We start from the raw sequence: 27861 nt of genomic DNA, 5'->3' as shown, positions 1-27861 counted from the left end.
CGTCTTGTCACGTGCATCACTGCTCTCATCCAGGGCCAAGGAGAAATATGTGAAATCCTTTACCTTGTCTTTCAACTGTTGTTCCATATTCTCTGCAATGTCCTCAACACGCCGTGTCACTGTTTGTCTTGACAGGGAAACATTTTCAAACCGCTCTTTCTTGTCGGGGCAAGAATTGCTGCAGAGTCAATTAAACATTCTGTAATGATTTCACCTTCAGTGATTGGCTTGCTATGTTTAGCAATTTTGTGGGACAGTACATAGCTAGCTCTCGCAATTCTGTCGTTTGCTGAATGCAGTTTTGTGAAAAGTCCTTGCTGATTTTTCCAACTGAAGAAAGCAACTCTTTCAATGCACTTGCCCTCTGCTCAGAAGACCATATTCCTATATTTTTCTGCATGCTTCATCTGGAAATGTCGGGACAAGTTGTCTTTCAAGACAGCGATGCTCTCTTTGCACATTAAGCACGCAGCTTTCCCTGATACCTCAATAAATAAATATTTCGATGTCCACTCTTGCCTTCAAAATAAATGTCCCACAAGCGGTGGGCCTTAAATCGTTACGCAAAGGCGAGTATTCATTGGGCTTTTAATTTGACTAACATACGTTTTTCAAAACTTTACTATCGCAAATTCTCTATGTGATCTGAGCATGATTCCGTGGCCCGTATTGAATCATGTCACTGACCGTATACTTTCCCCGGGCTGGCCTTTGCCCAGGCTTGGTGTAGATTGATGAGTGGGGGAAAAACTATTAAATCCATTTTAGAATAAGGCTGTGACGTGGAAAAAGTCAAAGGGTCTAAATACTTTCCGAATGCAACTGTAAGCCTGGGACATCAACAATTAAAAGTTGGCATTGGTTGGAGTGACTATAGAATTCTGTATTTGTCCATTTTTGCAAATCACACTACTGTGAAGCGTGGCTCCATAACCGAGGTGCACAAGACACATACTGGGGAAGATTAGGGGAAAGATGTTATAGGAAGGAGATGGTTGGTTGGTAGATTAAACCAATGTCTATGCACCGGGAGTTTCTCCCTGTCTTTCTGTATTGGCTGACGAAGGCCAAGTTTGACTCTTTGGTCCACCAGACACTTAGCGCATTTGGGCGGAAGTGTCTGAGAACGAGATTAGTTTCATTGTATCCCCCTTTTGCACCTAATTCTGTCTGTTTGTCTCTCTATTTCTCTGATTTATGGTTGACTGAAGTGGAAGATCATTGTTGCCAAAGCACAAAGATTATCACAACTGTATTATCACGAATATGTCAAAACTCCCCTTCCTGTGTGTGTGTGTGTGTAGGTGGCCGTAACGTCACCATCTCGCTGCAGTCGAGGACGGGCCACACCCACATGCCATCAGTGGTGGGCCTGCTGGTATTCACCCAGTTCTGGTTCTGGTTCCCCCTTTCCCATTTCCTCTCCCTGGCCTTCACCCCCACCGCCATCATCGGGCTCAACAAGGACCTCAAGGTAAACAACGTGTGTGAGTGGGGTGCATCTGAAGTATACGCATGTACAGTTGAAGTCGGAAGTTTACATATACCTTAGCCAACTACATTTAAACTCAGATTTTCACAATTCCTGACATATAATTCAGTGAGGATCACCCCTTTTTTATTTTAAGAATGTGAAATGTCAGAATAATAGTAGAGAGAATTATTTCTTTCAGCTTTTATTTATTTCATCACATTCCCAGTGGGGCAGAAGTTTACATACAGTACACTCAATTAGTATTTGGTAGCATTGCCTTTAAATTGTTTAACTTGGGTCAAAAGTTTTGGGTAGCCTTCCACAAGCTTCACTCAATATGTTGAGTGAATTTTGGCCCATTCCTCCTGACAGAGCTGGTGTAACTGAGTCAGGTTTGTAAGGCCTCCTTGCTCGCACACGCCTTTTCAGTTCTGCCCACACATTTTCTATAGGATTGAAGTCAGGGCTTTGTGATGGCCACTCCAAAACTTTGACTTTGTTGTTCTTAAGCCATTTTGCCACAACTTTAGAAATTGTCCATTTGGAAGACCCATTTGCGACCAAGCTTTAACTTCCTGACTGATGTCTTGAGATATTGCTTCAATATATCCACATAATTTTACTCCCTCATGATGCCATCTATTTTGTGAAGTGCACCAGTCCCTCCTGCAGCAAAGCACCCCCACAACATGATGCTGCCACCCCCGTGCTTCACGGTTGGGATGGTGTTCTTCGGCTTGCAAGCCTCCCCCGTTTTCCTCCAAACAAAACGATGGTCATTATGGTCAAACAGTTCTATTTTTGTTTCATCAGACCAGAGGACATTTCTCCTATATATAGATGTATAGGTATGTTTACAAATTAGCTATGACAGCCAATGAATGTATAAGCATCTTTTGGGATTTCACCCCCAACCCAAAATTAAATGGTTTTGACTATTTGGAAGTTTTTAGTGAGATTATTTTCTCCTCCAGCTTTGGCCATGCAAAGGCCTCGCAAAGGGATTGCTGTCCTCGTTAAAGACATACCCAAATCTAACAGCCTGTAGCTCAGGCACAGCACCATGCATATTCTTGGTACCATTTGAAAGAAAACACTCAGAAGTTTGTGTAAATGTGAATTGAATGTAGGAGAATAACACACAATAGATCTGTTTTAGATAAAACAATGAAAAAAACATATGTTTTTTTATTTTTGTATCATCTTTAAAATGAACAAGATAAAACAAACATTCAGATAGGATGATGGGGACACTTTCAGTGAAAAATATAAGAGGGCAACAGTACTTGTGCAAAGTTTCAGAATGATAACTTCCAAAATGAGTGCTACATTACATTTATTATGAAGTCACCCAGGTGTCCCACACAAGTAGCCCAAATGTACCCAAGTGGCCAAATTGAAGGTATACATTTTGAAACAAATAACTATATACAAAATACCAAAATGGTATTCTAACACACACCCCCAAAAAATGGAGAGAAAAAAAAGAAGAAAAAAAATATATATACATTTACAAAATAACATGGGTAACTATTTACATACTTTCAATATTTGGATGACACTCAGTCCTCTATCAAATCAAATCTATTTCCCAGCCTAAAACCCCAAACAGCAAGCAATGCAGGTGTAGAAGCACGGTGGCTAGGAAAAACTCCCTAGAGAGGCAAAAACCTAGAGAGGAACCAGGCTATGAGGGGTGGCCAGTCCTCTTCTGGCTCAGCCGGGTGGAGATCACAGTGGTTGTAGAGGTTGCAACAGGACAGCACCTCAAGAGTAAAAATGAACAGTTTAGGGTTCCATAGCCACAGGCAGAACAGTTGAAACTGGAACAGTGGCAAGGGGACTGGGGACAGCAAGGAGTCATCATGCCAGGTAGTCCTGACTCGGGTCGGGTCCTCCGAGAGAGAGAGAGAATTAGAGAGAGCATACTTAAATTCACACAGGACACCAGATAAGACTCCCATTCGGAGTCAGTGTCACTGTGAAAGAAAATGTTCAGTTAGAATAGTTTCACATATGAGCCCTGTATCAACAGGTATAATAAACAGATATATATAGAGAGTTGAAGGTTGTATATATATAATATATTATTCTATTATTATTACCTGCTAGATCTACTGTCTCTTTTATATTATGACATTTCAGCTAGATCTACTGTCTATTATATTATGACAGACCAGCTGTATCTACCGTCTCCATTTCACTTTGGCCATTGATGTGGTCCTGCCCACTCCTCAACAGCCTCAAATAGGCTATTTCGTGTGGGTTGGGGTGGGGCGGCAGACACGCATCTCACATTTCATGACATTAAATGTTTATATATTGCTTCTAAAATAAATAAAAATCACAAATAATATTTTATATTATTAATTTCAAACAAGGGCATTAGCGGTCCAAAACGATGTCCTCTCCAGTTCAAAAAATATTCCTCCTCAATTACTAAATTAAGCGTCCTACAACAATCTCTGTCTCACCGTCCCAATCAATTTATTCTAAAGTTGTGTGTACATCTGTATATCTAGACTTGACTTAGTCGCCATAATGATTGATATATAAACAGCTGAATCTGTGCGTTCACCAAACAATGCAATGCGTAATATGTGTTTCTCCTTCCGGTATGAAAATTCAATAGCGCATGACTCTCTTTACGCTGGAGCTTACTACATGGGTTGGTCTTGCAACACATAAACATGGCGTATTGCCGTGTCCTGCATTGCATATAATCGATGCAGTGCGCATTCGCGAAAAAGGACTGTCGTTGCTTGGAACGTGTACCTAACCATAAACACCAATGCCTTTCTTAAAATCAATACACAGAAGTATATATTTTTAAACCTGCATATTTAGCTAAAAGAAATCCAGGTTAGCAGGCAATATTAACCAGGTGAAATTGTGTCACTTCTCTTGCGTTCATTGCACGCAGAGTCAGGGTATATGCAACAGTTTGGGCCGCCTGGCTCATTGCGAACTAATTTGCCAGGATTTTACCTAATTATGACATAACATTGAAGGTTGTGCAATGTAACAGGAATATTTAGACTTTTGGATGTCACCCGTTAGATAAAATACGGAACGGTTCCGTATTTCACTGAAAGAATAAACGTCTTGTTTTCAAGATTATAGTTTCCGGATTCGACCATATTAATGACCCAAGGCTCGCATTTCTGTGTGTTATTATGTTATAATTAAGTCTATGATTTGATAGAGCAGTCTGACTGAGCGATGGTAGGCACCAGCAGGCTCATAAGCATTCATTCAAACAGCACTTTTGTGTGTTTTGCCAGCAGCTCTGCTGTTTGACTTCAAGCCTATCAACTCCTGAGATTAGGCTGGTGTAACGATGTGATGAGAAATGGCTAGCTAGTTAGCGGGGGTGCGCGCAAATAGCGTTTCAAGCGACACTCGCTCTGAGACTTGGAGTAGTTGTTCCCCTTGCTCTGCATGGGTAATGCTGCTTCGAGGGTGGCTGTTGTCGTTGTGTTCCTGGTTTGAGCCCAGGTAGGAGTGAGGAGAGGTACGGAAGCTATACTGTTACACTGGCAATACTAAAGTGCCTATAAGAACATCCAATGGTCAAAGGTATATGAAATACAAATGGTATAGAGAGAAACAGTCCTATATTTCCTATAATAACTACAACCTAAATCTTCTTACCTGGGAATATTGAAGACTAATGTTAAAAGGAACCACCAGCTTTCATATATTCTCATGTTCTGAGCAAGGAACTTAAACGTTAGCTTTCTTACATGGCACATATTGCACTTTTACTTTCTTCTCCAACACTTAGTTTTTGCAATATTTAAACTAAATTGAACATTTTTCATTATTTATTTGAGGCTAAATTGATTTTCATGTATTATATTAAGTTAAAATAAGTGTTCATTCAGTATTGTTGTAAATGTCATTATTACAAATACATTTAAAAAATTGGCCAATTAATCGGTATCGGCTTTGTTTTGTCCTCCAACAATCGGTATCGGCGTTGAAAAATCATAATGGGTCGACGACCTATAATACAGTTATCTGCAAGGGCCCTCAGTCGAGCAGTGAATTTCAAACACAGATTCAACCACAAAGACCAGGGAGGTTTCCCAATGCCTCGCAAAGAAGGGCACCAAATTGGTAGATGGGTAAAAAAAACATATTGGATATGTTCCCTGTGAGCATGGTGAAGTAAATAATAACACTTTGGATGGTGTATCAAATCACTACTAATACAGGAGGCCTTCCTAACTCAGTTAGTTTAATGGCTGTGATGGGAGAAATCTGAGGATGAATCAACAACATTGTAGTTACTCCACAATACTAACCTAACTGGCAGAATGAAAAGGAAGCCTTTAAATAATACACATATTCCAAAACATGCATCCTGTTTGCAACAAGGCACAAAAGTAAAACTACAAAAAAATTGCCAAAGCAATTCATTTTCTGTGCTGAATAAAAAGTGTTATGTTTGGGGCATATCCAATACAACACTTTACTGAGTACCACTCTCCATATTTTCAAGCATAGTGGTGGCTGCATCATGCTATGCACAATAATGGAAAACAATGAATGTTTTTAGTGCAGGAATTACAGTCTTGACTTAAATCTACTTGGAAACCTATGGCAAGACCTGAAAATGGTTGTCTAGCAATGGTCAACAACCAATTCAACAGAGCTTGAAGAATTTTGAAAAGAATAATGGGAGAATGTTGCACAATCCCAGTATGGAAAGCTCTTAGAGACTTACCCAGAAAGACTCACAGCTGTAATCGGTGACAAAGGACCTTCTACAAATTATTCACTCAGGAGTGTGAATACTTATGTACTGACAATGAGATATTTCTGTATTTCATGTTCAATAAATTTGCAAAAATGTCTGTTTTCACTTTGTCATTATGGGGTATTGTGTGTAGATGAGTTAAAACAAAAATCTATTTAATTTTGAATTCAGGCTGTAAAACCACAAAATGTGGAATAAGTCAAAGGGTATGAATACTTTCAAGGGGTATGAATACTTTCAAGGCACTGTAGACAATGATCCCTCCTGCCTCCACCTGTTCCAGCCTTAGCAGTTGCCCAGATCAGCAGTTGTGCGCCTTAAGGAGAAGACGTTGTTTACCAGCACTCATATTGCGCCACGTCGGCATTCCATGCCAGCCTTTTATCGCAGGTGAAGTCACCCACTGCTTTGACAGCCAGAGAAGCACTTTATGTTCCCCTTCCCTCTCATACTTACCACCCTGCAGAGAACAGAAGTGAGTTATGACATAACAAACTAAATGAAAGCCTCTCTGGTCAGTGGTGGCTCCCTATATGGTGCTGTTTAAGAATTTGACGGGAAATGTTAACACATTAATTTCCTGTGGGCATTATCAATTGACGACAAGAGAGTAGGCGCTATACTATTTTGTTCCTGTGAAATAAATCATTTGTATTATTTACAGCTGACTTTCCATGAAAACGCATTTCAGATACAACGCTCAATGCGCTCGTATACACACACACACACACACACACACACACACACACACACCGTAACTACAATGCTCACCAATAGCTTTTTCATTTTTGTTTAAATGCTGAGTGGTATTCGTATCAATGTGGCCAAAGGAAGAAGGTGGTGTTTTCAGCGTTTCTTGTTGTCAAACCAATCTATGAATAAGTCAAACGGAACATCCCTTTTCAATGAGTGATGGGTCGGACTTTACAATCATTGCTTTTTTTTGGTGTTTGACCACACTCTCCCCCCCTATCCAGATGCCCAAGGTACAATACCGCTCCAACTGTAAGCCCTCCACCTTCACCTACCCTCCGGCCCTGGAGGTGCCCAAGGAGAAAGAGAAGGAGAAGGTGAGAGTTCCCCAACGGCGAAAGGATGTCACATTGTTTTGATCAGTTGAAGTCATATTTGCTGCTACTCTGAATGCTGCCATTCTGAATGAAGTTTCCTCAGCCGAGATCAATTTCTTGGATGGTTTTGTTATTAGTGTCCCTTTTTGAAGTCTTTGTCATCATTTTAATTTCATTGCCATGTTCGCAGTCTGAGACCAAGTTATTTTAGCTGCTCAGTCTAGGGCCTAAATTTGGTTTCATTTTAGAACCGAGGTACAATATAATAACGTAATAAAAAAACGGGGTATTTTGTGGTTCATGCGTTTTTTTGGATCGGCCTCAGTGCCTAAAGTATTGCAATACTCCCTTCATTTAGTCTCTCACTCCCTCTTTCTCCATGAAAGGTGTCTACTGCTGTTCTCTCCATCACAGCCAAAGCTAAGAAGAAGGAAAAGGAGAAGAAGGAGAAAGAGGAGGATAAGATGGAAGTGGTGAGTGTGTGGAAACAAAACCCATCCTTTTACGACGGCGAGACCATTTAGAGACCACATTCTATTTTTATATTATTTTTTAACTTCAAATGAAGTCTTAGTTTCTATGTAGTTGTTTTCAACTATCCTCAAGCAAGAATCCTGTAGCCCCCGTATCAAACAGAGCTCTGCTCATATTGAACAGCCTATTGAGGAACGGTCCGTGTAATTGATAGTGAGGTGCTAATGCTTCACAGACCTGAACCACAGTCTGAGACGTTTTGGGCCCGGTACCAGGGCTCTTTAAAGGGGTAGTTCACTCCAAATCCATAAACTGCTCGATCGATTTCTTACCTCAGAAGTCATTTCCAGGCACATAGACTAAATCAGATCTAATCACATTTTATTGGTCACATACACATGGTTAGTAGATGTTAATGCGAGTGGAGTGAAATGCTTGTGCTTCTAGTTCCGACTACTGCAGAGAAGACCATTTCAAAGGTAAGAAAACGATAAATTAAAATGTGAGTGAACTATCCCTTTAAAGGAGCAGTTATTACAAAATATGAAATGAGGGAACTATCCCTTTAAGGAGCAGCTATTTCTCAGCATTGGCAGGGTCCCACAGCCCCTCTCTCCACTGATGTGACCAACTCACCCATGAAGCACACAGCTGGAATACACCAAACAAATCAAATTGTATTTGTCACATGCTTCATAAACAACAGGCGTAGACTAACTGTGAAATGCTTACTTGCGGGTCCTTTTCCAACAATGTAGAGTAAAAAAATATATATATGTTGGAAAAGGACCCGCAATAGTGAAGACATCAAAATTCTGAAAAAATACATATAGAATAATCTAGTTACCAAAAAAAGTGTTAAACAATGTTTTTTTAAAAACAAAGTAGCCACCCTGTGCCTTGATGACAGCTTTGCACACTCTTGGAATTCTCTCAGCCAGCTTCATGAGGTAGTCACCTGGAATGCATTTTATTTAACAGGTGTGCCTTGTTAAAAGTTAATTTGTGAATTTCTTTCCTTAATATGTTTGAGCAAATCATTTGTGTTCTGACATGGTTGGGGTAGTATGCAGAAGATAGCCCTATTTGTTAAAAGACCAAGTCCATATTATGGCAAGAACGGCTCAAATAAGCAAAGAGAAAAGACAGTCCGGGGCGGCAGGGTAGCCTAGTGGTTAGAGCGTTGGACTAGTAACCGTAAGGTTGCAAGTTCAAACCCCCGAGCCGACAAGGTACAAATTTTTCGTTCTGCCCCTGAACAGGCAGTTAACCCACTGTTCCTAGGCCGTCATTGAAAATAAGAATTTGTTCTTAACTGACTTGCCTGGTTAAATAAGGTAAAATAGGTAAAATAAAAAAAATTAAGACATGAAGATCAGTCAATGCGTAACATTTTAAAAACTGTGGAGTCGCAAAAACCATCAAGTGCTTTGATGAAAAATAGCTCTCATGAGGACCGCCATAGGAAAGAGGATGCAGAGGATAAGTTCAGTAGAGTTAACTGCACCTCAGATTGCAGCCTAGATAAATGCTTCACAGAGTTCAAGCAACAGACACATCTCAATATCAACTGTTCAGAGGAGACTGTGTGATTCAAGCCTTCATGGTCGAATTGCTGCAAAGAAAATACTACAAAAGGACAACAATAATAAGAAGAGACTTGCTTGGGCTAAGAAACACATTAGACCGGTGGAAATCTGTCCCTTGGTCTCATGAGTCCAAATTGGAGATTTTTGGTTCCAACCGCTGTGTCTTTGTGAGACGCAGAGTAGGTGAACGGATGATCTCCGCATTTGTTGTTCCCACCGTGAAGCATGGAGGAGGTGTGATGGTGTGGGGGTGCTTTGCTGGTGACACTGTTGCTGATTTATTTAGAATTCAAGGAACACTTAGGCACACTTAACCTACCACAGCATCCTGCAGCAATATGCCATCCCATCTGGTTTGCGCTTAGTGGGCCTATCATTTGTTTTTCAACAAGACATTGACCCAAAACACACCTCCAGGTTGTGTAAGGGCTATTTGACCAAGAAGGAGAGTGATGGAGTGTTGCATCCGATGACCTGGCCCTCACAATCACCAGACCTCAACCTTGAGAGGGTTTTAGATGAGTTGGACCGCAGAGTGAAGGAAAAGCAGCCAATGTGAGAACTCCTTCAAGACTGTTGGAAAAGCTTCCTCATGAAGCTGGTTGAGAGAATTCCAAGAGAATGCAAAGCTGTCATCAAGGCAAAGCGTGGCTACATTGAAGAATCTCAATATAAAAAATATTTTGGTTAGTTGAACACTTTTTTTTGGTTACTACATGATTCCATATGTGTTATTTCATAGTTTGTCTTCACTATTATTCTACAATGTAGAAAGGAAGCTTTTGAAAGAGTAGGTGTGTCCAAACTTTTGACTGGTACTGTATAAATAAAAAAAATGTGGGTTCACAGTGCAGATCGAACCGAGGTCCCAGTACCGAACGGTACTGATACGTGTACCATTATGCACCAGTATTGCTTTTAGTAGGATGTCGACCACAGGGTATTATCGCCATGTTTGGTTTCATGTCCTCGTTGAGGAATGGCTTTGCGATCTAAAGCGAAGTTGGATCGTCTTATTTTGATTGATTGGGCTTGCTGTCATCAAGGTTAACGAGAAGGGCCTTATGTTGTTTTAGTTTAGCCATTTTCTCACACAAACACTGTATGGGAGTGTTTGTTCTGCAGTAAACACACACACAGACAAACAGGTGTGCTGATACGAGTCGCTGCACCCACTAGCGTCAGACAGTGCAGGGCTTCCTGGTAAGCAGCCGGTTCCACACATGCAATGGTAGAGGCCTGGGCAGGGAACAGATGAGAGGCAGGGATAGGTAACACCGGGAGGGCATACATAGAATGACAGGCCAGGTTCTGATAAGTGCCACAAGGTTTGTTTGTTTATTTTGATCTTTTACAGAAGCATCAGCTACTCTTCCTGGGATCCACAAAAATGCAAAATATGACAAGTAACAAAACACTGATGCACTGATAGACTAGGACAGTCACACAAATGTAAAATAGGATATACAAACAATACAGAAAAACAATTATACAAACAATGCATAAAACAATTGTGTGTGTGTGCATGCATTTGTGTGTGTTCTCAGTCCCTGCCATACCATTAGATATTTAATCTGTTTTTTAAAGGCAATTTTGCTGTTTGCTTGAGTAATTGGAGACGGAAGGAAGTTCCGTACGATCATGGCTCTATATAATACTGTGTGTTGCCGTGAATTCTGTTTGGACTTGGGGACTGTGAAGAGACCCCTGGTGGCATGTATTGTGGGCTATGTGTGGTTGTCTGAGCTGAATGTTCTTTGATTATGTAGACAATCTGGAATATTCAATGCAGTAATATTTCTCATGAAAACTAGCATGAATGTTGTTAGTTCTGTGTGTGCAGTTAAGGGCAAGACGTGCTGCTCTGTTTTGAGCCAGCTGCAACTTTACTAGGTTTTTCCATTGCTGCACTTGACCATATTACCAGACAGTAATCAAAATGGGACAGATCAGAGCCTTAACATTTGGTGCAGTTGATTTGTGTCAACTTTTGATAAGACATATACCTATCCCTTCCCATCTTCACAACAAATTTGTCAATATGACTTGACCAATATAATTGAACATTCAATGTTATATCTAGGAGTTTAGCTTCCTCTATTTGCTCAATGGTTACACCCTTTATGCACAACATGGGCTGTAGCGGTCACAACATTTCTTCAGCCGGTGATGGTCAAGCAAATAACTGTCGGTCTCACTGTAAATTATGTTAATTAACAAACACATTTAGCATCTCCTGGCTTCCACACACAGCCTTCCACACACCGATGTCGACCTTTGAAACATCTACATTTTAAAATATCTAATACATCCATGTAATATAGCCTACCCCTTCACAATAAATCCATTATTTATTTTAGATGGTTCGAGGGAAAAAAAAATTGGTCTATTTCAGAACAGAATAGCATACTCTGAGTTGTCCTTATGTTTTGTCCTGATCTGGCTATGCCATATGGCTGTGGGCTAAACAAGTTAATTTAGCAGACAAGCTTTGCTTAGAATTCTGTGGCATCATTTTTATAGTATGAAGAATACAATTGAACAAAGCTGAATAAAATGGAAACAATATTTTCTCCAAGCGATTTGAGGGAGTGCTCACATGCGGCTATTCTTTTGTTGAGCGGTTAACAAAGAAATAGGTTCTCGTATATGCTTAATTTAGAGTTATTAATGTAACTTTAGTTGTTCTACAAACGTTGGGCTATATGTTTTGATTTTTAATACACTGCAAGGCTGAATGATGCAACTCGAATGATGATTTGAAAAAAGTTGCTTGAAAGGCATGAGCTCTGCTTTGTTTTTTTTGTTCAGGCTTTACACACTTAATCAATCGAATCAAATGTATTTATTACGCCCTTTTTACATCAGCTGATGTCACAAAGTGCTGTACAGAAACCCAGCCTAAAACCCAAAACAGCAAGTAATACAGAAGTAGAAGCACCGTGGCTAGGGAAAACTCCCTAGAAAGGCCGGAACCTAGGAAGACACCTAGAGAGGAACCAGTCTCTGAGACCTCTTCTGGCTGTGCCAGGTGGAGATTATAACAGAAGATGGCCAAGATGTTCAAACGTTCATCGATGACCAGCAGGGTCAGATACTAATAATCACAGTGGTTGTAGAGGGTGCAACAGGTCAGTACCTCAGTAGTAAATGCCAGTTGGCTTTTGAAAGTAAACAGGTCAGGGTTGCATAGCCGCAGGCAGAACAATTGAAACTGGAGCAGCAGCATGACCAGGTGGATTGCGGACAGCAAGGAGTCATCAGGCCAGGTAGTCCTGAGGCATGGTCCTAGGGCTCAGGTCCTCAGAGAGAAGAGAGAGAGAAGGAGAAAGCAAAAGAGAGAGAGAATTAGAGGGAGCATACTTAAATTCACACAGGACACCGGATAAGACAGGAGAAATACTCCAGATATAACAGACTGACCCTAGTCCCCCGACACACAAACTATTTCAGAATAAATACTGGAGGCTGAGACAGGAGCTTAGTCTCTCATTCACAATTTGACAAGCACTTGATAATGCCTCTAATTTCTCGATGGCATCCCCTTTGTGTGGCCTTAATGCACCCCAAAAAAAAATCATGCCTTTTGCGGCCAGTGGCCGTTGTGCCCTTGGGTGCTGCGTTGAGACCTACTCCCTGATTGCTGCGTTGAGACCTACTCCCTGAGTGCTCCGAAGCACCTCTCACTCACTTGGCTCTCTATCATGTGATTGGGTCTTTCTCACAGGCTACAGGTGAAGACAGACAAATCGGGGATGCAACTGCGCTCATCCTTATCTAATTCTGAGGTGCATATTGAAGATATTGGAAGAACTGTCCACATTTACTTTTCGTCAGTCAACAAGATGAGTAGGCCTAATGAACAGCAAAAGCACTAGCCTTTGTCAATCTACTATCCCCCATAGTACAAAAGTTGACCTATTCTGTGTGAGAAATAAATATTACAAACACAGCCTGGGGCAGTTGTGGGATGCGATAGTTACTACTAGCATCAACAAAAACTTTTTTACGCAATGTGGCTGATGCAGAATGTTTAGCTGTAAATGTTGATAAACTATAGGCTATTTCTTCACATTATTGCGCACATGGCAGTAGGCTATAAGCACGAATGTTCCATTAATGGGAAAACACTTATCAAAAGTGACCAAATGCCACTTTGCACGTAATGCTTTTATTATAAAGCTGCATTTTTGTGGTGAAAATTATCTTCACCAAACTTGAAACTCACGTGCTGCTTATGTATGCCAGTTAGGTTCTACACCCCTTGAAAAAGTGGATAAATGTGCTAAATTTTAAGTTATTTGGCCACTTTATCAAAAACATATATAGGCCTATGGGCTAGGTTACATGAGGTTTGTGACTATGATTTGAAAAAGTAAAAAGAAATAGGCTTTGTTTCTTGCCTTATGCTGGGTGTCATTCACAAGTGATAATATATAATTCACATGACATAATAGGCTAATATTGTCACCCATCAGACTATTGTTGATTTAATATTGTCTTTATATATACTAAATAATATGTGTGAAATGTGTTTTGATTTAGAATGGACCATTATCATGCACCTGTCTCGAAACAGGGGCAGTGGGAAAAAATGCATGTCATCTATGCACTTAAATAGGTAATGGAGGACGCTTTCCCGTAGTTCATTTTCATGCCAGCCAGGTAGGCTATACTCCTGTTGTAAAGATAAGCAATGTGCTTAATATTAGGAAAGTTGAGAAATAAATATATTAGGCCTAGCATATAGAAAGCTGTTGGGATCCTTTTTTTCAATTTTTTATTGTCCATCACTCTGTTTTCTCTCACAATTGCATAGCCTATAGAAATGTTGCACAACATGAGCTCATGGTTCTCATGAAGTGTTTGATTAGATTTTCGATTACATTTGCATTGATGTCAGAGTGATTGGAGGGACAATAGAGTGCTGAGTACCAGGCAGTTAGCAAGTTTGGTAGGCTACTAATGACCATCAGCAGCATCAGAGCTTGGAGAAGCCTATTTGCCGTGACTAAGCGGTCACGTGGAATTTGACTGCCTTACATGACTCAGGTGTGGGGGTAATACGGTCACCGCAACAGCCTTATGCACAACTCCAGTTGAGGTTTATCGTCTTGGAGAATAGTTTGAACCAAATAAACTCAGCAAAAAAATAAACATCCCTTTTTGAGGACCCTGTCTTTCAAAGATAATTCGTAAAATTCCAAATAACTTCACAGATCTTCAATGTAAAGGAGTTAAACACTGTTTCCCATGCTTCTTCAATGAACCATCAACAATTAATGAACATGCACCTGTGGACACTAACAGCTTACAGACGGTAGGCCATTAAGGTCACAGTTATGAAAACTTAGGACACTAAAGAGACCTTTCTACTGACTCTGAAAAACACCAAACAGAAGATGCTGCTCATCTGGTCCCTGCTCATCTGCGTGAACGTGCCTTAGGCATGAGGACTGCAGATGTGGCCAGGGCAATAAATTGCAATATCCGTACTGTGAGACGCCTAAGACAGCGCTACAGGGGGACGGGACGGACAGCTGATCGTCCTCGCAGTGGCAAACCACGTGTAACACCACCTGCACAGGATCGGTACATCTGAACATCACACCTGCGGGACAGGTACAGGATGGCAACAACTGCCCGAGTTACATCAGGAACGCACAATCCCTCCATCAGTGCTCAGACTGTCTGCAATAGGCTGAGAGAGGCTGTACTGGGGGCTTGTAGGCATGTTGTAAGGCAGGTCCTCACCAGACATCACCAGCAACAACGTTGCCTATGGGCACAGACCCACCGACGCTGGACCAGATAGGACTGGCAAAAAAAGCTCTTCGCTGACAAGTCGCAGTTTTGTCTCACCAGGGATGATGGTCAGATTCACGTTTATTGTTGAAGGAATGAGAGTTACACCGAGGCCTGTACTCTGGAGCGGGATCGATTTGGAGGTGGAGGGTCCTTCATGGTCTGGTGCAGTTTGTCACAGCGTCATCAGACTTAGCCTGTTTGTCATTGCAGGCAATCTCCACGCTGTGCGTTACAGGGAAGACATCCTCCTCCCTCATGTGATACCTTTCCTGCAGGCTCATCCGGACATGACCCTCCAGCATGACAATGCCACCAGCCATACTGCTTGTTTTGTGGGTGATTTCCTGCAAGACAGGAATGTCAGTGTTCTGCCATGGCCAGCGAAGAGCCCGGATCTCATTTACATTGAGCACGTCTGGGACCTTGAATCGGAGGGTGAGGGCTAGGGCCATTCCCCCCCTGAAATGTCCAGGAACTTGCAGGTGCCTTGGTGAAAGAGTGGGGTAACATCTCACAGCAAGAATGGGCAAATCTGGTGCAGTCCATGAGGAGGAGATGCTTTGCAGTACTTAATGCAGCTGGTGGCCACACCAGATACTGACTGTTACTTTTGATTTTGACTCTCCCCCCCCCTTTGTTCAGGGACACATTATTCCATTTCTGTTAGTCTTGTTCAGAACTTGTTCAGTTTGTCTCAGTTGTTGAATCTTATGTTCCTACAAATATTTACACATGTTACGTTTGCTGAAAATAAATGCAGTTGACAGTGAGAGGACATTTCTGTTTTTTGCTGAGTTTACAATGCTTTAATTTTATATGTATTTAATACCAAGTTATTGTTAATCACCTATGCTGATACTGACTAACTCCTTATTTAGAATTTCAGTGAGCTCACTGTCTGTAGGTGCTGACATGTTGTGTGGATTCATTCTAGCTTTGCGTAAGACCAGTGGCAAATCATTTGTAAAAAATTAAGAGTGCTGTACATATCTGATGTTCGAAGAACTTCAATTGACGAACACTCTCCAACCATGTGATGGCAGGTGATGTAAAGCCAATATTATTAAAGGCTACCCTGAAATCTAACAATACAGCTCCAGCTATCATCTTATTATCCATTTATTTCAACCAATCATCTGTCATCTTAGTCAATGCAGTACAAGTTGAATGCCCTTATCTATATGCATGTTGAAAGTCAATAGTTGTTCTCTGAAACATAGCATTTTGTTTGGTCAAACACAATTCTCTCCATCAGTTTACTAAGAACAGACAGCAAACTGATAGGGTGGCTGTTAGAGCCAGCAACAGGTGCTTTGCTGTTTTTTTGGGGCAGTGAAATTTCTTTAGCTTCCTTCCACACCTGTGGACACACTCCTTTAGATTTTGGTTAAATATATAGCAAATAGGGGTAGCAATACAGCTGTCATCAAGGTTGTTTATACCTGGTGGCTGATCATTATTGATGGATAACAATAGTTTTCCCACCTCTACCACACTAACTGGACCAAAAGAAAGTGTGTCCATTTCAGAGAAACGGAAAGTCACCAACTAAAAAAAGGCAGGCCAAAGAAGCTTGAAGAACTTAATTTTCATGTCGCTCCCCTCACAGGACCTTGTACCATTCAATAACTCAGACCTGACACAGTGTCTTATAGAGGGGGAGTTTGTTGTATTGTTTGGATAGCCGAACAGTGAGATTGTCTTGCGCGGGGCGCTGCAAATAGCCTAACAAATCACTGTCCACCAAGTGCAACAGATAAGGTGTATGTATCACACATCTCAAAATCAACACATCTTCCAGAGTTGAAACTTTTCGGTTGTCGGGAAACGTGTGACATGAAAAGCCCACTTTATTTCGGGGTTACGCTCATTGACATCTATTGTATCATCCAATGCATTTTGTAGTCACTGAGTCATGGGTTTTCCTCCGGAAGAGAGGGGGGAAACGCTAGCATTGTTTGGCATTGTTTGGGTTTGTTTAGCATTGTTTGGGTTTGTTGGACTCTCAGGAGGCTGAGAAGGAGAAGAAAGATGAGGAGAAAGCGAAAGAGAAGAAGAAGGAGCCCGAGCCCAACTTCCAGCTGATGGAAAACCCAGCCAGAGTGATGCCCGCCCAGCTCAAAGTGCTCAACATGCCCGAAACGTGCCGCTACCAGCCCTTCAAACCGGTACGTACTGTTGGTGTGTGTCCAGCAATGAAGCTGTCTTTTTATCAGCCATCTTTTATTTCTATTCAGTCTGAGATTATAACCCCTGGTTGTTTGGTTTTGGACCTTATATCTGACCCCTATGAGTCTTAACGTTGCCGGCATTAAACCACTGAACTCTGGCCCCGCGCAAAGTGTTGACAGGTTTCCACAATAAATAAAATGAGATCTATGCATTATGCAGTCACCCGCACACTTAACGTAATCCCACTCCTATAACACGGAGCATTGTCTGGTTACGTGTAAAATCAACACAAGTCGAGCTAAAACCAATCATCATGGGTTATGACCCATGATGATTGGTTTTAGCTCGACTTGTGTTGATTTTACCATGTGACACAGGTGCCTCTTTGCTCTCGTCGATCTTCTAAAACATTACACATTTTGTTTTTTCTATGCATAGATTAAGAAACAATACTCCCAAGTGGTGCAATGGTCTAAGGCACTGCATCTCAGTGCAAGAGGCTGAACCAGTCCCTGGTTCGAAACCAGGCTGCATCACATCTGGACGTGATTGGGAGTCCTATAGGGTGGTGCACAATTGGCCCTGCGTCGCCGGGGTAGGCCGCCATTGTAAATAAGAATTTGTTCTTGACTGACTTGCCTAGCTAAATAAAGGTTACATTTAAAAAACAAAATACCTCTGTATTGGGAGTATTGTTTCTTAATCTATTGTTGCGGGGTCAGGGTGTGCCTCCGACAGAATGTCCCTCCATATCGTGACTATTTAATTTCACCTGTTCCATAGAAGGCAATCAGGGCACTGTTCCAAAGACCTTGTAGTGTGGTCTGTAAGTAGTTTAGTGTTAGCTTAGCTGCCCAGTGATAATGTAGGCATTAGAATCAAGCCTGTGCATTGCTCACCATGCCAGAAGCTTTAGTGTGGACCTGAAACGCATCATATCTTAAACAACCATATCTATAACACTAATGCACAGTGATAACAAAGCTGCTTGATGTACAGTACAACCACTGCGATGGTAATTTGATAGCTGTGTATGACTGAGGCAACCATCTCCTCAAAATCCTCACAGGCAGACCGAGAGACTGAAAAAATACCTGTTTCTTGCAGCCACGATAAATCCCTTCACTGTTATCCATCACCTCGTCTGTGGATCGTTTTGAGAATTCCTCTCTCACTTCTCGGCTTCAGAGATTTACGTAGACATGAGCCTTCGGTGAAACCTTGTCAAATGTGTCCAATTATTGCATATGCCTGCTAGTCAAGTGTTGACAGTGGAGAGGGTGAGATTTAAACAGTATGACAGTGTTCTCTTGAGTTGAGATTATTGTGGGGCAGGTGGGTGATGTTTGATGGGGTGTACTGATCAGTGGGGAGGCAGACAAGGTGTTGGGTGTTAACACAGCACGACACCCACCGCCCTTGAGATCAAAAAGACGGTCGTCATTGGTCAAACAGCCTATAGTTGCTCATGCCATTGGTCTGTCTTCAGCTGCACACTGGTGGCATCATCATCATGAAAGACACCAGTGAGGAAGATGAGGAGCTGGTGGAGTCCGTCTCTGCCCACGGCCCAAAGATCGAGGAGGAGGAACAGGAGCCAGAGGCCCCTGAGTCCTTTGAGTACATCGATGAGTGAATGCCCTCCGCGTAAAAGGTATGTGTTTTACACCAGTGTTTATCAAATGATGGATCTGGATCCATTGATGGTTCGCAGGTAATTCGTAATGGGTTCTCTCTGAAAGAGTGGGTGCTGGTTAGAAACCGGTCTTGTTGACCAAAAGCTGTAGATGGGTCACATTGCTAAAAATATTTTAGAACCGCAACCCCATTGGATCTGTAGCCTAGTGGCACATACAGTGACCATTCTTCCCCTCAAACTTTCTTTTGCCTGAATATTTAATATTACCTTGTAATTTGCTATACAGAGCAGTGAGGCAGTCTCAGACAGAGTGGCTCTGCCCCATCGCTGGTACAGAGATAGCAGAGAGAGGTAATGGTACAGTGCAGGTCTTTGGGTTTTTGTTACCATGCCTAACTTGGCTCGCACCCATCAGTGCATATGGAATGTAAACAATACTGCCATTTTCCCTGAGGGCAAACCCTCCATCTGTAATGGCAGTAATTGCACAGCAAAGAGTGAGCCGAGATAGATTTTGTCCGTTTTGGCCATCAGCACACTTATGTTTGTCTTGGTCCCAATTACTTCCCATGAAGGCTTGTACAACATGTAAAAATAAAAAAAAAATACAATTAGGGGATTTAGATATTGTCATGCCTTTTGGGATTAGAAATGCTCCTGCTCTGCATGTAAGAGGATTTGAAATACACACCACAGTGGTTATCTTAATGAATTTTCATAATGAAAATCTTTAAATTATCATATTGATAAGCATAATTTAAGGAAAAGAAAGGAAAACAAATCTGAACAAAATACAAACGCAACATGCAACCATTTCAAAGATTTTACTGCGTTACAGTTCATATGAGGAAATCAGTCAATTGAATAGTCAATTCATTAGGCCCTAATCTATGGATTTCACTTGACTGGGAATACAGATATGCATATGTTGATTAGAGGTCGACTGATTAATCGGAATGGCCAATTTCATTTGGGCCGATTTCAAGTTTTCATAACAATCGGTAATCAGCATTTCTGGACACCGATTATGGCCGATTACATTGCGCTCCATGAGGAAACTGCGTGGCAGGCTGACTACCTGTTATGCGAGTGCAGCAAGGAGCCAAGGTAAGGTGCTAGCTAGCATTAAAAGTATCTTATAAAAAAAAAACAATCAATCTTAACATAATCAATATGCAATAACACATGGTTGATGATATTACTAGTTTATCTAGCTTGTCCTGCGTTGCATATAATCGATGCGGTGCCTGTTAATTTATCATTGAATCATAGCCTACTTTGCCAAATGGGTGATTTAACAAGCGCATTCTCAAAAAAAGCACTGTCGTTGCACCAATGTGTGCCTAACCATAAACATCGCCTTTCTTAAAATCAATACACAAGTATATATTTTTTACACCTGCATATTTAGCTAAAAGAAATCCAGGTTAGCAGGCAATATTAAACTAGGGAAATTGTGTCACTTCTCTTGCATTCATTGCGCGCAGAGTCAGGGTATATGCAACAGTTTGGGCCCTGGCTCGTTGCAAACGAATTTGCCAGAATTATACGTAATTATGACATACATTGCACAACCTTCAATGTTAACAGGAATATTTAGACTTATGGATGCCACCCGTTAGATAAAATACGGAACTGTTCTGTATTTCACTGAAAGAATAAACGTTTTGTTTTCAAAACGATAGTTTCTGGATTTTACCATATTAATGACCTAAGGCTCGTATTTCTGTGTGTTATTATGTTATAATTAAGTCTACGATTTGATAGAGCAGTCTGACTGAGCGGTGGCAGGCAGCAGCAGGCTCGTAAGCATTCATTCAAACAGCACTTTTGTGTGTTTGCCAGCAGCTCTTCGCTGTGCTTCAAGCATTGAGCTGTTTATGACTTCAAGCCTATCAACTCCCGAGATTAGGCTGGTGTAACCGATGTGAAATGGCTAGCTAGTTAGCGGGGGTGCGCGCTAATAGCTTTTCAATCGGTGACGTTCTGAGACCTTGAAGTAGTTGTTGCCGTTGCTTTGCATGGGCCTCGGCTTTTGTGGAGTGATGGGTAACAATGCTTCGAGGGTGGCTGTTGTCGATGTGTTCCTGGTTCGAGCCCAGGTAGGGGCGAGGAGAGGGACTGGAAATACTAAAGTGCCTATTAGAACATACAATAGTCAAAGGTATATGAAATACAAATGGTATAGAGAGTAAAATAGAAAAATAGTCGACGCCTCGTAATTCTTATAATAACTACAACCTAAGACTTCTTAACTTAACTGGGAATATTGAACCACCAGCTTTCATATGTTCTCATGTTCTGAGCAAGGAACTTAAACTAGCTTTTTTACCTGGCATATATTGCACTTTTATTTTCTTCTCCAACACTGTTTTTGCATTATTTAAACCAAATTGAACATGTTTCATTATTTATTTGAGGCTAAATGGATTTTATTAATGTATTAAGTTAAAATAAGTGTTCATTCAGTATTGTTCTAATTGTCATTATTACAAAGACATTTTTTTAAAATCTGCCGATTAATCTGTATTGGCTTTTTTTTGGTCCTCCAGTAATCGGTATTGGCATTGAAAAATCATAATTGGTTGACCTCTAATGTTGATCACAGATACCTTTTTTAAAAAAGTAGGGGCTTAGGTCAGAAAACCAGTTAGTATCTGGTGCTACCGTCATTTGGCTCATGCAGCGCGACACACATCTCCTTTTGCATAGTTGTTGTTAGATGTGGCCTGTCCCACTCCTCTTCAATGGCTGTGCGAAGTTGCTGGATATCGGCGGGAACTGGAGCGTGCTGTCATACACGTCAATCCAGAGCATCCCAAACATGCTCAATAGGTGACATGTCTGGTGAGTATGCAGGCCATGGAAGAACTGGGACATTTTCAGCTTCCAGGTATTGTTTACAGATCCTTGAGACATGGGGTCGTGCATTAAGTTTGCCGATGACACAACAGTGGTAGGCCTGATCACCGACAAGGATGCCTATAGGGAGGAGGTCAGAGACCTGGCAGTATGGTGCCAGGATAACAACAACCTCTCCCTCAATCAATGTGATCAAGACAAAGGAGATGATTGGGGACTACAGGAAAAGGACAACCGAGCACGCCCCCATTCTCATCAACTGGGCTGTAGTGGAGCAGGTTGAGAGCTCCAAGTTCCTTGGTGTCCACATCACCAACAAACTATCATGGTCCAAACACACCAAGACAGTCGTGAAGAGGGCACGACAACACATATTCCCCCTCAGGAGACTGAAAAGATTTGGCATGGCCTCAGGAGACTGAAAAGATTTGGCATGGGTCCACAGATACTCAAAAAGTTCTACAGCCGCACCATCGAGAGCATTCTGACTGGTTCTACAACTGCTCGGCCTCCGACCGCAAGGCACTACAGAGGGTACTGCACACGGCACTGGGGCCAAGCTTCCTGCCATACAGTACCTCTATACCAGGCGGTGTCAGAGGAAGGCCCTAAAAATTGTCAGACTCCAGCCACCCTAGTCAGAGACTGTTCTCTCTGCTATCGCACGGCAAGCGGTACCGGAGCGCCAAGTCCAGGTCCAAGAGGCTTCTAAATAAAACAGCTTCTACCCCCAAGCCATAAGACTCCTGAACATCTAATCAAATGGCTACCCAGACTATTTGCATTGTACCCCCACCCCCATTTTTACGCTGCTGCTACTCTGTTTATTATCCATGCATAGTCACTTTACCTCTGCCTGCATGTACATATGACCTGTTACCTCGACTAAAATTGACTCTGTACCAGTACAGTATATAGTCTCGCTACTGTTATTTTATTGTTGCGCCTTAATTATTTTTTATTTACTTCTGTTTATTTTAGTAAATACTTTAACACTTTTCTTAACTGCATTGTTGGTTAAGGGCTTTTATTATTATGCTGAAACATGAGCTGATGGTGGCACAACAATGGGCCTCAGGATCTCATCACGATATCTCTGTGCATTCAAATTTCCATCAATAAAATGCGATTGTTTTCGTTGTCCGTAGCTTTTGCCTGTCCATACCATAACCCCACTGCCACCATGGGGTACTCTCACTCTCACAAAGTTGACATCAGCAAACCGCTTGCCCACACGACGCCATACACATGGTCTTTGGTTGTGAGGCCGGTTGGACGTACTGCCAAATTCTCTAAAACGCCGTTAGCTTATGGTAGAAAAATTAACATCAATTCTCTGGCAACAGACCTGGTGGACATTCCTGCAGTCAACATGCCAATTCCAGACTCCCTCAAATCAAATGTTATTTGTCACATACACGTGTTTAGCAGATGTTATTGCAGGTGTAGTGAAATGCTTGTGCTTCTTGCTCCGACAGTGCAGCAATATCTAACAACTAATATCTAACGATTTCACAACATGTACCCAATACACACAAATCTAAGTAAAGGAATGAAATTAAGAATATATAAATATATGGACAAGCAATGTATGAGCGGCGTGGAATAGAATACAGTATATACATATGAGATGAGTAATGCAAGATATGTAAACATTATTAGGGTGACTAGTGTTCCATTTATTAGTGGCCAATGATTAAGTCTGTGTATGTAGGCAGCAGCCTCTCTGTGCTAGTGATAGGTTATTTAACAGTCTGATGGCCTTGAGATAGAAGCTGATTTTGATGCAGCTTTGATGCACCTGTACTGATCTCGCCTTCTGGATGATAGCGGGGTGAACAGGCAGTGGCTTGGGGGGTTGTCCTTGATGATCTTTTTGGCCTTCCTGTGACATCAGGTGCTGTAGGTGACCTGGATGCAGGGAGCTTTAAGTTCCTGTGACATTATATTGTGTGGCAAAACTGTAAATTTTAAAGTGGCCTTTTTATTGTCCCCAGCACAAGGTGCATCTGTGCAATGATCATGCTGCTGAATCAGGGTTATCTTGGCAGAGGAGAAATGTTCATTAACAGGGATGTAAACAAATTTGTGCACAAAAGTTGAGAGCAATACGATTTTTGTGCGTATGGAAAATTTCTGGAATCTTTTATTTCAGCGCATGGGACCAACACTTTACATGTTGCGTTTATATTGTTCAGTATAAAAAAAAAAAACATTTGACACATTGAATTTGGCATTACTGCTATTAGCCAATAGAAACACATTGCATCACAGATTCACTACATGGAAGAACAGATTGTCCCAAATAAAACAAAATAAATTGTTCTGAAGTGTCTGTCCTATATCTGAGATATAACAAAGATCAGGAAGCTATTTGTATTTATATATATTTATTTAACCCATCTCCATATATACTTACATTCATTTTTAAAAACTGGTACAGGGGACATTCAGACAAGTTTTGTGGGCGTCCTAGAACAAAACAACTGATATGTCTGTGTTCGTGAGAGATTAGTGTGTAACACAAACTGTTCAGACACTACAGACAGAAGTTGGCAGATTGGCTGAACCGACTTCAGAAGAGTCCAGTGATGCTTGTGGGGGTCTTAGAGAGCAAAATGGAGAATACCGTCGTGTTCATGGGAATTCTCATAATAGTTTGTAAGGCCAAACCGTTAGGACGCTTTGACTTTTTCGTGAGAAGACCGGTTTTTGGGACGTCTCATGGTCTGACAAGTCTAGCACTGCCACCTTTTGCCGCAGATGCGGAAGGGTGATATCGGCGGATGTGGTGGATTGAGATGCAGTCCATACCACAACAAAAAACATCTCTAGATTTCCGCAGGGACGGACATTGTAGGAGAAGGGTTAATAAACATTGAAATATAGATAGGCCTAATTACCATAACTTTCTTGTAAAAACAAGCAACGAATTAGGTGTTTTGTGATCAAACGCAGCCTATTCAGGTCGTATCCTTCTAACTGCTCTGGCCTTTCTATTCCACAGGTGGCATTACGAGGCTTCTACAGGAAGAATCTTGACATCCCAGCATGCATTTCTTTGTCCCCCCTCCGTCCCTCTTTTACACGTTCCTGTCCTGGCCAGACAGGGAATGTCCTGTCCTTGTCAGACAGGGAATGTTTTACATTATCTTGTTAAATGGTCTAATTTTCTGTTAGTACAATAAAATTAAAATTAAATATATATATAATGGAGAATGGAGCATGTGTGCTTATTTTTGTTCCTGCATGTGCTGCATGTACATAGCGCAATCCCTCTAATCCTACACATTTAGGCTGGTTTACATTCTCTCAGCAGTTTTTCCTCATCAGCCTGCCATTATTCCGCCCAGTTTAGCTTATTCCTTACCATACCAAGGGCTTGATGATACACACAGTCACATTGAATTTACAAGGACATACTCACCTACGCTTAGACATACAGGTCTAATTAATAAAAATAGACATCACAACTGAGGTTTTTGGCTGCATAATGCAAGCTGTTAACACTTGTTGATGGAAAGACAGCTAACTAAATGAGGCTGTTTCTAATTGAGTTTAAGTGGCACAGGGTATTTCTATTTCCCCAGTTGGTTTTGGTTTTATTTGTTTATATGGAAGACTGTGGAATTCCAGTTGGGGGTATGGAGGCAACGTTTGATATTTAACATGAGAAGCAACTGTTAAGACTTAAAGGTAATTTGTATTTAATGAGTGGCTGCTGTTAAAATGTGCCCTCTTTATTCCATTGCCATCAGGGGAAGAGATGAGTTCTCTCGAAATGTCGCTGGGCAAGAATGAATGAAGCAAGTGTGGAAAGAAATTCCACAAATGAACTTTTAACAAGGCACACGTCTTAATTGAAATGCATTCCAGGTGTCTGCCTCATGAAGCTGGTTGAGAGAATGCCAAGAGTGTGCAAAGCTGTCATCAAGGCAAAGTGTGGCTGGCTACTTTGAAAAATCTAAAATATATTTAGATAACACTTTTTTTTTGGTTACTACATGATTCCTTCCGTATGTGTTATTTCATAGTTTTGATGTCTTCACTATTATTCTACAATGTAGAAAATAGTTTTAAAAAAAGAAAGAAAAACCTGTGAATGAGTAGGTGTCCAAACATGACTGGTACTGTATATTTCACCTAATTTTAATGTTGTCATAAAGAGCACATGCTCACCTTCATAAAAAAAAATGTTTTCACATGAAGAAGGTAAAAAATAAAAAATACAACTAAGTGCCAAATTAACATGGTTGATGATTTAACCTTAAATCACCAATAAATCCACTTGTGACAGGGAATGGAAGCTTGTTGTGTGCAACAGTGGGTGGCAATTGAATGCAAGCTTCACAAAAATATGTAATTGTAAAACCCAGCTAGCACAGTGGATCTGGGCCGATTCAGGCTGAGAGTCATGTGGCTCGAGTCTGGGCTGCCTTCGGCAGTATTACTTATGGCTAGGATGCGGGGATTGAGCTCAGGCCGATTCCAGTGAGAGTTATCTCAGCCCAAATGTACAGTTGAAGTTGGAAGTTTACATACACCTTAGCCAACTACATTTAAACTCTGTTTTTCACAATTCCTGACATTTAATCAGAGTAAAAATTCCCTGTCTTAGGTCAGTTAGGATCACCACTTTATTTTAAGATTGTGAGATGTCAGAATAATTGTAGAGTGCTTTTATTTCTTTCATCACATTCCCAGTGGGTCTGAAGTTTACATCCACTCAATTAGTATTTGGTAGCATTGCCACAAGCTTCCCACAATGAGTTGGGTGAATTTTGGCCCATTCCTCCTGACAGAGCTGGTGTAACTGAGTCAGGTTTGTAGGCTTTTTCAGTTCTGCCCCAAAATCTTCTACAGGATAGAGGTCAAGGCCTTGTGATGGCCACTCCAATAACTTGACTTTGTTGTCCTTAAGTCATTTTGCCACAACTTTGGAAGTATGCTTGGGGTCATTGTCCATTTGGAAGACCCATTTGCGACCAAGCTTTAACTTGCTGACTGATGCCTTGAGATGTTGCTTCAATATATCCGCACAATTTTACTCCCTCACGATGCTGCATATTTTGTGAAATGCACCAGTCCTGCAAAGTCAAGCACCCCCACAAACATGATGTGACCCCCGTGCTTCACGGTTGGGATTATTTTCCTCCAAACATAACGATGGTCATTATTGGTCAGACCAGAAGACATTTCTCCAAAAAGTACAATCTTTGTCCCCATGTGCAGTAAGTCGGTTTGTATGGCAGTTTTGGAGCAGAGGCTTTGCTGGGCATTATATGACGATATAGGACATTCACAGGTACACCTGCAAAAGACTCAAATTATGTCAATTAGCCTATCAGAAGCTTCAGAAGCCATTACATTTTCTGGAACTTTCCAAGCGGTTTAAAGACACAGTCAATTGGAATTGTGATACATTGAATTATAAATAAAATAATCTGAAATAATTTGTATGTAAACAATTGTTGGAAAAATTACTTATGTCATGCACAAAGTAGATGTCCTAACCGACTTGCCAAAACTAGTTTGTTAACAAGAAATTTGTGGAGTGGTTGAAAAACAAGTTTTAATGACTCATACGTAAGTGTATGTAAACTTCCGACTTCAACTGTATATATTACTTGGGGCTCGGGCCAATTGGGGCTACTCTCTGGCAGATGATTACATGGGCTGCTTTATTTAATTAACATTTATTTATTTTCTCATTGTTTCTGTGGTCAAAAAATACAATTAACATTTAAATAAAATTATTTAGGAGTCCTGTGTAGTATTTTTAGTATTTTGATACTTTGTGCAAGGCAATTGATAAGCATTACAAACTTTGTGGATGGAACTTCCAGAGTGGCACAGCGGTCTAAGACACTGCGTCGCTGTGCAAACTGTGCAAACTGCGTCGCAGTGCAGACTGAGTCGCAGTGCAAATGCTGGTTCAAGTTCTGTTCCGGTCGCAACCGGGAGACCCATAAGGCGACGCACAATTGGCCCAGCTTCGTCAGAGTTAG

At 41.3% G+C, this 27861-nt stretch overlaps 1 pseudogene; it reads left to right on the top strand.

Moving 5' to 3' along the window:
* The window catches only part of LOC139409707 (26S proteasome non-ATPase regulatory subunit 1-like), a 114169-nt pseudogene extending 89080 nt beyond the window's left edge, over positions 1-25089 (top strand).
* The last annotated feature ends 2772 nt before the right edge of the window (positions 25090-27861 follow it).

Source organism: Oncorhynchus clarkii, chromosome 5 (assembly GCF_045791955.1).
Source record: "Oncorhynchus clarkii lewisi isolate Uvic-CL-2024 chromosome 5, UVic_Ocla_1.0, whole genome shotgun sequence".
NCBI lineage: Eukaryota > Metazoa > Chordata > Actinopteri > Salmoniformes > Salmonidae > Oncorhynchus > Oncorhynchus clarkii.
This window is presented reverse-complemented; position numbering and strand designations above follow the sequence as displayed.